Genomic DNA, 12,045 nt, shown 5'->3' on the forward strand with positions numbered 1-12,045 from the left:
CTTTGTTGTCCTTAAGCCATTTTGCCACAACTTTGAAAGTATGCTTGGGGTCATTGTCCATTTGGGAAACCCATTTGTGACCAAGCTTTAATTTCCTGACTGATGTCTTGAGATGTTGCTTCAATATATCCACATAATTTTCCTACCTCATGATGCCATCTATTTTGTGAAGTGCACCAGTCCCTCCTACAGCAAAGCACCCCCACAACATGATGCTGCCACCCCCGTGCTTCATGGTTGGGATGGTGTTCTTTGGCTTGATAGCCTCCCCCTTTTTCCTCCAAACATAACGATGGTCATTATGGCCAAACAGTTCTATTTTTGTTTCATCAGATCAGAGGACATTTCTCCAAAAAGTACGATCTTTGTCCCCATGTGCAGTTGCAAACCGTAGTCTGGCTTTTTTATGATGGTTTTGGAGCAGTGGCTTCTTCCTTGCTGAGCGGCCTTTCAGGTTATGTCGATATAGGACTCGTTTTACTGTGGATATAGATACTTTTGTACTTGTTTCCCTCCAGCATCTTCACAAGGTCCTTTGCTGTTGTTCTGGGATTGATTTGCACTTTTCGCACCAAAGTACGTTCATCTCTAGGAGACAGAACACGTCTCCTTCCTGAGTGGTGTGACAGCTGCGTGGTCCCATGGTGTTTATACTTGCGTACTATTGTTTGTACAAATGAACGTGGTACCTTCAGGCGTTTGGAAATTGCTCCCAAGGATGAACCAGACTTGTGGAGGTCTACAATTTTATTCTGAGGTCTTGGCTGATTTCTTTTGATTTTCCCATGATGTCAAGCAAAGAGGCACTGAGTTTGAAGGTAGGCCTTGAAATACATCCACAGGTACACCTCCAATTGACTCAAATGATGTCAGAAGCTTCTAAAGCCATGACATCATTTTCTGGAATTTTCCAAGCTGTTTAAAGGCACAGTCAACTTAGTGTATGTAAACTTCTGACCCACTGGAATTGTAATACAGTGAATTATAAGTGAAATAATCTGTCTGTAAACAATTGTTGGAAAAATTACTTGCGTCATGCAAAACTATAGTTTGTTAACAAGAAATGTGTGGAGTGGTTGTTTTAATGACACCAACTTAAGTGTTTGTAAATTTCTGACTTCAACTGTAACTAGTATTATTAAGTATGGGTCTGTTCAAGTCAATTAAACTACAATATAACTAGTATTATTAAGAATGGGTCTGCTCAACTCAATAGAACTACAATATAACTAGTATTATTAAGAATGGGTCTATTCAACTCAATAGAACTATAATATAACTAGTATTATTAAGAATGGGTCTGCTCAACTCAATAGAACTAGAATAGAACTAGTAGTATTAAGAATGGGTCTATTCAAGGCAATAGTCTGTTTAATAAAGGTATATGGGTGCATTGCCGAGTCCTTAGGGCATACACTAGTAATAGAAAAACCCAAACTCATTGAACATGTTCTTTAGAACACGTGTCAAACTCATTCCATGGAGGGCCGAGTGTCTGCAGGTTTTCACTCCTCCCTTGTACTTGATTGAGGAATTAAAGTCACTAATTAGTAAGGAACCCCCCTCATCTGGTTGTCTAGGTCTTAATTGAAAGGAAAACCAAAATTCAGCAGACACTAGGCTCTCCATGGAATGAGTTTGACACCCCTGCTTTAGAAGTTCAATTCCTTTTAACAGCACATCAACATTTAAATGACAGGTTTAAGAAAAGTTTGTTGACATGAAGTAAAAGAGCACCTTATTAAGCCTCAACCATGTCTAACATGTTCATCTGTTGAAGTCAGTATCTGGTTGCATTTGACAAGATCAGATAATGTTCAGTGACTGACAGAGGATGGATTCTGATTCATAAACCCTCATGTTAATTATCTTAGTGCCACCAGTCTTCACATCTTGTACCTTATCCTTTCATATCTCAGAAACCATCTCAGATAAACGTATCTCAGACAAAATATTGTCAACCAGAAAGTACATCACACCGCAAATGTTGTTCTCAAGTTGTTTGTGCTTTACCTGTCTGAAATTAATACAAATACTATTTCAGTGTTTTAACATGACTTGCAGTTCAGATCCTGAGGCCTACATATAAGATGGCTCCCATAGGTCATTAGGTCAAACCATCTGCAGCAGGGTACACATTCTGTTTACCTCAAATCTGGCAATAACATACTGTACCTCAGGAAGACATTTCACAACACATCAAGCCAAGAACACACATAAACACATTTTAAACTTCAATCTCTGAAAACAAATACATTTGAGCATTTCTAGCACTGTGCGTCGATGTGCTGCTTCAATGTGCACTAAACTGCAGAGCAAAACCAAGCCAACATTTCCAGTCCTCCATGTAAAAAAAAGATATTAACACTTCTTAAGACATTTCTCAAACAATCCCAACATCACCTTGGCTCTGATGTTAGGGTGAATCCTTGCAGGTGCTCCTTGATGAGGTGTCTTTTGCCATGTATCCTACATGGAGATGCTCCTCTTTCCGGAGAGCTGGAATACAAGCTATAGTAGTCTGAAAGGCTTGATAGAATCAGTGTGTAAAAATGCACCATTGTATGAAAGTGCCAGAAAAGCAGAACGAGGGACAACAAAAGCAGCCAGAGTATTCCAAAGCACGTGACAATGAGGGGACAATATCTCTGTCCCCCCCGCACCACAGAAAGGATAACCGTGTCACTCGTATGACACATGCACACACAGACAAAAACCCACACACAGACGCACACGCGCATGCGTGCACACACACACACACAAGGCCAGTTGAGTTCTGACAAAACTGGACCATGATAACATGAAACCATAACAAATAACGCAAAAGTTCTTCACAGTATGTAAGTTATACGGAACAAAAATATAAACACAAAATGTAAAAGTCTTGATCCCATGTTTCATTAGCTGAAATAAAAGATCCCAGAAATGTTCCATACTCCCCAAAATCGTATTTCTTTCAAATTTTGTGCACAAATGTGATTACATCCCTCTTTGTGAGCATTTCTCCTTTGCCAAGATAATCCATCCACCTGACAGGTGTGGCATATCAAGAATCTGATTAAACAGCATGATCACTACACATTACACATCTTCATTATCACAAATATTGGCACATCAAACAGAGGATGTAAGGAGCTTTCTGTATTTAGTTGCGTTCTGTGTCTTTCTTTATTTACAGTAGATACAGTCGGCCTGTCTTTCCACATGGATATAATTGTGCAGTGATGAACTTGGCTGCCTACTGGTCCTCTTGCATCAGTCTCACCAATAACAAGCCACACATGCCATACAAAAAGCAGGAAGCTGAGGGAGTAAAAAATAGTGCTCAAACACTGTTGAATCATAACAATTAAATAAGGTTTATTTCCTTAAAATGAACCTATCAATTTTATCAATATCATTGGCCATCTGACCTACAGTATGTAGCAATAAGTAATAATGTTTTGAAAGATGGAGAAGGTAATTAACTACTGAAAGGGATAAATAATCCCACAGAAAGATTATGATAGTGAGTGTTGTTTTACTGTAGAGTGCAGGTAAAAAGTATGACACTGAATTGACCACCAAGTACCCTGCCGTGTGTGTGTGTGTGTGTGTGTGTGTGTGTGTGTGTGTGTGTGTGTGTGTGTGTGTGTGTGTGTGTGTGTGTGTGTGTGTGTGTGTGTGTGTGTGTGTATCAAAGGGGTTGGGTACAGCAGAAGACACAGTTCTGTCTGATATGGATAAAGTATTCTTCTTCTTCATTGTTCTACATGTCTCCGAACGTAAGTGTCATTCTAAAAGGGGGTTATGATTTTGTCTGTCCATGATACGTTTCTTCAGGAAGAGGGTGAATCTGTAGAGGGCCACCAGAGGGATTGAGACTCAGGGGAGAGCAGACAGCATCACACAGCAAACACCCAGCGGGATAGGGCTGCAACTCAGCCATGGGGAAGTGGACCTATGGAAAGGAGAGGATGTTTCTTTACCTAGTTCATCTAAAAATATGTCACGTTTGCATCGATCACGTTTATTGGATGTAAAATGACTGGATTAAACATTAAGTAATATCATAATTTATTATTATCTGTATCTTGTCCTACTTCAGCCTGAAGTGATGCAACATTGCAACATGCATCAACATGCAACAAAAGATGTCTCTTACATAGTCAGGGTTCCATGCAGCGTAAATGGGTTGAGTTTCAGCCTGGACAACCGCGTAAGCCAGGAAGACCATCAGCAGCATCAGAAGGCTAATCACTCTGCACGTGGCCTGAAAATGTTAGGCCTTCGCCCCGTCCTCCACTCCACGTCATCACTGAACCTGAGAACATAGAAACATTCTCAGATGAGTTGAAGAAAGAAAAACAAAGATTTTATACTATTTTGTTATCTTCGCGCTTGATCAGAAGTGAGATAATTTATAGATGGAAAAAACACATACATTAAGTAGTACTAAGTTGTTTATCCCATAGATGTAAACCACAGCGATAATCTCAAACAAGACTATGATGAGTAGAAGCAGGGATCCTACATAGCTGTTGAAGATCTCCATCCAGTAGTTTCCTGAGCCCATGGTAAAGATCAGAGCCACAGTGAAGGAGGTGAGGCACATCAACCCTAATAAAACAAACAGACAAATACATGATTATCCATGACTGATTCTATGTTATTATTATTTTCTTAAATGTATATTTATATGTATTTTCTAACTTTATTAAACAGAGAGATCGCGAGGGTGGACGACAGTGTGGAAAGCTAGAGAGAGTTTGAGTCAAACGGCAGTAAAGGCCAGATTTGAAACCTATGCTGACACCGGCATTACCTCTAGACCAGCTAGGCCACGACCAGCTAGGCCACGACCAGCTAGGCCACGACCAGCTAGGCCACGACCAGCTAGGCCACGACCAGCTAGGCCACGACCAGCTAGGCCACGACCAGCTAGGCCACGACCAGCTAGGCCACGACCAGCTACTAGGCCACGACCAGCTAGGCCACCAGATATTAGAATAGCTGAGAACATTGGGTAGATTGTTTTGGAGTCTGAAGGAGCTTGAATGGTATGTCTATAGCAGTGAAGGCTCCTCAGAGGAGGAAGGGGAGGTCCTCCTCAGTAAAACTCCAGATTGTGGCTTTAATCTAAACTCACATTCCTCCATATTGAGTTGCGCAAGAGATGACCCCTTGACACAGTTTAATATACCCAGTGAAGGCTCCTCAGAGGAGGAAGGGGAGGACCATCCTCCTCAGTAAAACTCCAGATTGTGGCTTTAATCTAAACTCACATTCCCCCATATTGAGTTGCGCAAGAGATGACCCCTTGACACAGTTTAAGTAGGATCAATAGCACAAGTTTAATATACACAGTGGAGGCGCCTCAGAGGAGGAAGGGGAGGACCATATTCACGTCACCAAATAATTGATTAAAACACACTGTTTTGCAATGGTCTACAGTAGCCTCAACATCACTCTGTAGGGTAGCACCATTGTGTAGTCAGAGGACAGCTAGCTTCCGTCCTCCTCTGGGTACATTTACTTCAATACAAAACCTAGGAGACTCTTGGTTCTCTCCCCTTCCATAGACTTACACTGTAATTATGACAACTTCCGGAGGACATCCTCCAAACTGCTCTTGAAACATGAACTGACATGTTGTCCAACCAATCAAAGGATCAGAGAATGAATCTAGTACTGCAAGCATAAGCTACAGCTAGCTAGCACTACAGTGCATAAAAAGTGGTGAGTAGTTGACTCAAAGAGAGAGAAAGACAATACTTCAAGAGTTTTCAACAAATTCATTTCTTCAAAAATGGAGAAGCAAGGGAGAGAGAGAGAGAGAAAGAGACAGAGGCTGACTTCGGTCGTCAGTTTGGTTGTCCTCCAACACATTTCTGCGTCTGGCTTCTGGGTTAAGCAGGCGGGCATTAAGAGTGGTTTGGTGGGTCATGTTTCGGAGGGAGCATGACTCAACCTTCACCTCTCCCGAGCTTGTTGGGTAGCTGCAGCAATGAGACAAGATCGTATTTGGATCGCAATTGGATATCACGAAATTGGGGAGAAAAGGGAGTTTAAAAAAAACTATATAACTGTAACTAGGGTTGTAAAATTCCATTAAATTTAGAAAATTCCCAGGTTTTCCAGAAATCTTGTTTGAAAGATTGCTTATTAATTTATTTTGCATCTGTAACGCCCTGGCCATAGAGAGGGTTTTTTTGTTCTTTATTTTGGTTAGGCCAGGGTGTTACATTGGGTGGGCGTTCTATATGCATTTTTCTATGTTGGTTTGTTTCATTGATTTTGGCCGTGTGGCTTCCAATCAGGCACAGCTGTAGAGTGTTGTTGCTGATTGGGAGTCACACATGTTTTTCCGTTGGGGTTTTGTGGGTAATTGTTTCTGTTGAGTGTTTTGCACCTGACAGGACTGTTTGGCTGTCAGTTTTCTCGTTTTGTTTTGTGTAGTGTTCTTTAGTAAATTAAAATCATGATGAACACTAACTCCGCTGCGCCTTGGTCTACTCTCTCTCCCGACAGCCGTTACAGCATCCCTGAAACCTATAAAACACTACACAGATATTTCCAACAAACAATCACATTTCCAAATTGTTAGACAGTAACAGTACACATGGAATTATTACACATGTAACTATTTAAGATCTGGATTTCCTTCATGCCAAACCAGCCTACTCCTACTAGATTGAGTTCCAAACTCCAATGCTTCCCATGTGGAGCCTCTGTCCAATCGCCAGCTCCAAATGCAGCAGGGGAAGGCCCTCAAACACCATGGCAATGAGATAAGGGATCAGGAAAGCACCTTTGAAAGCAGACTTAACTTTTATTCAGAATAGCACTAGTAACGGTATATATATATATATATATATATATATATATATATATATATATATATATATATATATATATATATATATCTTTTTGTTGTTGTCGTCCAGGACCATGTACAACATGCCATCACACCGGATTTAGATAGAGAGCTCATATTTATCTGTAGTCCCTGGGCAGAAAACATCTTTGTCTAATCCGAGGTGAGTGATCGCTGTCCTGATATCCAGAAGCTCTTTTCTGCCATAAGATACGGTTGCAGAAACATTATGAACAAAATCATTTACAAATATCGTGAAAAACCACATAATAGCACAGTTGGTTGGGCGCCGTAAAACTGCTGCCATTTCTTCCAGCGCCATTTTAAGAAGCTGCCAAAGCTCAGTAGGTTGTATTTCTTAATGTTATTGCAGTGGTGATAGGTGTTTGGTTTTTTTTGTCCAGTACTTTCAGAGTTCAATTTAGGAGGAGTGGTTCATTTGCTGTGACACTAACTTGCTGACCAGGTTGTAAATGAGACTGAGCAGGGAGCCACTGATGCCCTGGGTGTAGGCGTGCAGCCCTGCAGTGATGCAGTGAAGCCCAGAACGTAGAGGCGCCAGTACCATCCCAGCCAGGAAGACATCCTGGCGGCCTCCAGCCGCCCGCAGTGCTCAGCAGCCAGCGGGAAACGTCGAAACACAGAGGCAGAATTGGTGATATCCTTTGAGGTTAGGCTCATACCGCCATCACTGAGGCCCAAGCTGATGTACCACCTCACTTTGCTCTACTGAGAGGGAGAGGACAAGCATCAGTCAAGCTACTAACAATGATCTACTGAGAGGACAAGCATTAAGCCAAGCTTACTAACAATGATCTACTGAGAGGACAAGCATCAGTCAAGCTACTTCGTCAATGATCTACTGAGAGGACAAGAAACAGTCAAGCCACTAACAATGATCTACTGAGAGGACAAGCATCAGTCAAGCTACTAACAATGATCTACTGAGAGAAAGCATCAGTAATTAACATGTTCATCAACTAACTTAGGGCAACAGTGTTTCAAGTAATACTGTAGAGATGAATAAGAAGGTACACTAACAGTTCAAAAGTTTTGGGGTCACTTAAACGTTTTGAAAGAAACGCACTTTTTTTGTCCATTTAAAATAACATAAAATTGATCAGAAATACAGTGTAGACATTGTTAATGTTGTAAATGACTATTGTAGCTGGAAATGGCAGATTTTTTAAGGAATATCTACATAGTGGACAGAGGCCATTATCAAAGCAACCATCACTCCTGTGTTCAATGATATGTGTTAGCTAATCCAAGTTTAGCATTTTAAAAGGCTAATTGATCATTAGATCATGATCTAGAAAGTGTTTCAAGATGGCGAGCATACGCTGTCCTCATCTTGTGTGTTCGATAATTTTATATTTATTTCTTCACATATATTTTTTTTAAAATATTATTTAACCTCAACTTTCAACATACTTCCTGCAATCCGCAGCACCCAATGTGGGTGGATCATTTCTTTACTTTTAAACCGCATCGCTAACAAAAGTTAGCCAGCCAACTAGCTAATAGCTAGTAGTCGGCTAGCCACTGCGGGTATCAGTTAACCTTTTAGCTCAGACAACTCTTGCCAGTCTGCACAGCGTCAAACCACAGCAAATCGGATACATATTTTCTCCAGCATCGGATTCCTACCGCAAGTCCTGAGCTTCCTTTTCACTCTGGATCAACGCAGCTAGCCAGGCTGCTATTTCGAGGCCACCCTGGCTAACGCCTCTGTCCCGGCAAGAACCAATTAGCCTGAGCAAGCCTTGCTAGCTCCATCTCCTGGCTAGTGAAGAGGTCATCAGCCACTCCTTGGCCTAAAACACACTATTTTGCCAATTGTGACTCGTTTACTGCCGACACGGAGCCCCGCCGATCTCCATCACGATCAACTGCCAACGTAATCTACCCAATTTTTTTTTTAACTGGCTCTCCGTGAGTCCCTGAATGTATCTGCTAGCTCGAGCAGCTGGCTCCACAGCGTTAGAGCATATGGACTGTTAGCTGGGAAGAGGCCCATCAGACTAATTCTTGGCCACTATACCTATTTTTGCCAATTGGCTGGACCCTTTTACCACACGAGCCCTGCGATCATCACAATTCAGTCTGCCGACGTAAAGACGAGGGGGCTACAAAGACATGAGAGTTCATCTAAGTCTTTCTGTAAGGCTTGTACTCGCCCGCTAGCCAGTCTGAATCGCTGTGTGTTCCAGCCCACTGAGCTACCTTCCACTGGACCCCTATGATCACTCGTGGGCTATGCATGCCTCTCCCTAATGTAATGTTGTATGCGTTTTGGTTAGTGATTATTGCCTTATTTCATCTGTAGAGCCTTCTAGCCCTGCTCAAACGCTTTAGCTAACCCTTTAGTCCAAACTCTCCACACATGCGGTGACCTCACCTGGTTTGTAATGATGTTTCTAAAGACAATATCCTTCATCATCACTCAATGCATAGGTTTGGCTTCCACTGTACTCACATCCTACATACCTTTGTCTGTACATTATGCCTTGAATCAATTCTAACGAGCCTGAGAAACCTGCTAGTTTTAACTCTGTTCGGACACATTTTAGGAAGACCAGTTCTTATAGCTCTTAGCATACCCTTATCCTACTCCCTGGTCCTCTAGTGAGTTGTGAGAGGTTAATCAGTGGCCCTGCAGTGCCTAGCTCCACTCATTCCCCAGGGATGTTGACTTTCTGTAACTCAGTAATAGCCTTGGTTTATTGTGGTGAATGTTACATTAGAAGCCTACTCCTAAGTTGTTTTTTTCATAGCTTGGGACACACAACCGGGATGTCTAGTCGTGTCTGAATCCTGGCTTAGGAAGACCACTCAAAACCCGAAATTTCAAACCTTAACTATAACATTTTCGACAAGATAGAACTGCCAAAGGGAGTTGTAATTTACTGCGAGAGATAGCCTGCAGAGTTACTATCCAGGTCTGTACCCAAACAATTAGAGCTTCTACATTAAAAATCCACCTTTCAGAAACAAGTCTCTCACCGTTGTCGCGCTATAGAGCACCTTCTGCCCCCAGCTGTGCCCCTGGACACCATATGTGAATTGATTGCCTTCCATCTATCTTCAGAGCTCGTGCTGCATAGGGGTGATCTAAACTGGGACCTCAACAAACACCAAATTTCATACATCTAAAGTTTCTAAATTTAGAAACAAGAACAGATATAGCCCTTGGTTCACTCAGACCGACTGACCCTTGACCAGCAAAAAAAAGCATTGAAAAGCCCCCGCGATATGCAACTTTTCAGGGAAGTAGGAACCAATATAAACAGAAGAAATAGGAAAGCAAAGGAGTTAACAAAAATTAATCTGTAGCACAAACTCCAAAAAGTTTGGGAGACTGTAAAGTTATGGAGAATAAGAGCACCTCTCCTCTCAGCTGCCCACTAAACTGAGGCTAGGAAACATTGTACAGGATAAATAACGATAATTGAGAATTTCAATAAGCATTTTTCTACAGCTGGCCATGCTTTCCATCTGGCTACCCCTACCCCGGTCAACAGCCCTGCACCCCCCACAGCAACTTGCCCAAACCTCCCCCATTTCTCCTTCACCAAAATCCAGATAGCTGATGTTCTGAAAGAGCTGCAAAATCTGGACCCGACAAATCAGCCGGGCTAGACAATCTGGACTGTCACGTCCTGACCAAAGGGGTTATTTGTTATTATAGTTTGGTCAGGACGTGGCAGGGGATATTTGTTTTTGTATGGTTCGGGGTGTGTGTATGTAGAGGTGTTTGATTTATGTATTCTGGGGTTTTGGTCATTGTTCTATGTTTGTGTTATTTCTATGTCTGATTCTAGGGTGTTTAGATCTGTGTTTAGGTAATTGAGATTGGGGCCTTCAATTGGAGTGCAGCTGTCTATCTCGTTGCCTCTGATTGAAGCTCCTATAATTAGGAATGTGTTTGTCATGGGAATTGTGGGAGGAATTGTTCTTTGCATAGCTGTGTGTTGCCTGCAAGACTGTTTGTCGGCCGGTCTTTGTTTTCTTGTTTTTATTTTGCTTAGGAATAAACATGAGCATTCACGTACCCGCTGCGCCTTGGTCCATTCACTGGGCCGACCAAGTTAAGCATTGACCCTCTCTTTCTAAAATTATCCGCACGAAATGTTTGTTGCAAACCCTATTACTAGCCTGTTCAACCTCTCTTCGTATCGTCTCAGGATCCCCAAAGATTGGAAAGCAGCTGCGGTCCCCCTCTTAAAGGGGGAGACACTCTAGACCCAAACTGCTACAGACTTATATATCCTACCCTGCCTTTCTAAGTTCTTCGAAAGCCAAGTTAACAAACAGATTACCGACCATTTGAATCCTACTGTACCTTCTCCGCTATACAAATGGCTTCCGAGCTGGTCATGGGTGCACCTCAGCCACGCTCAAGGTCCTAAACGAGTATCATAACTGCCATTGATAAGAGACAATACTGTGCAGCTGTATTCATCGACCTGGCCAAGGCTTTCGACTCTGTCAATCACCACATTCTTATCGGCAGACTCAACAGCCTTGGTTTCTCAAACGACTGCCTCGCCTGGTTCATCAACTACTTTTCGAGACAGAGTTCAGTGTGTGAAAATCGGAGGGCCTGTTGTCCAGACCACTGGCAGTCTCTTATGGGGGTGCCAGGGTTCAATCTCGGGTTGACTCTTTCTCGTATACATCAATAATGTCGCTCTTGCTGCTGGTGATTCTCTGATCCAACTCCACGCAGACTTTCCGACACCATTTGTATCACTTCTGGCCCTTCTTTGACACTGTGTTAACTAACCTCCAGACCGAGCTTCAATGCCATACAACTCTCCTTCCATGGCCTCCAACTGCTCTTAAATGCAAGTAAAACCCAATACATGCTCTTCCAACCGATCACTGCCCACACACCGCCTGTCCAGACATCCACTACTCTGGACGGTTCAGACTTAGAATATGTGGACAACTACAAATACCTAGTGTGTCTGGTTAGACTGTAAACTCTCCTTCCAGACTCACATTAAGCATCTCCAATCCAAAATTAAATCTAGAATCGCTTCCTATTTCACAACAAAGCATCCTTCACTCATGCTGCCAAACATACCCTCGTAAAACTGACTTTCCTACCGATCCTTGACCGGCTGTCATTTACAAAAAGCCTCTAACACTCTACTCAGCAAATTGATGCAGCACTATCACAG

This window comes from Salmo salar, chromosome ssa02, assembly GCF_905237065.1.
Source record: "Salmo salar chromosome ssa02, Ssal_v3.1, whole genome shotgun sequence".
Taxonomy (NCBI): Eukaryota; Metazoa; Chordata; class Actinopteri; order Salmoniformes; family Salmonidae; genus Salmo; species Salmo salar.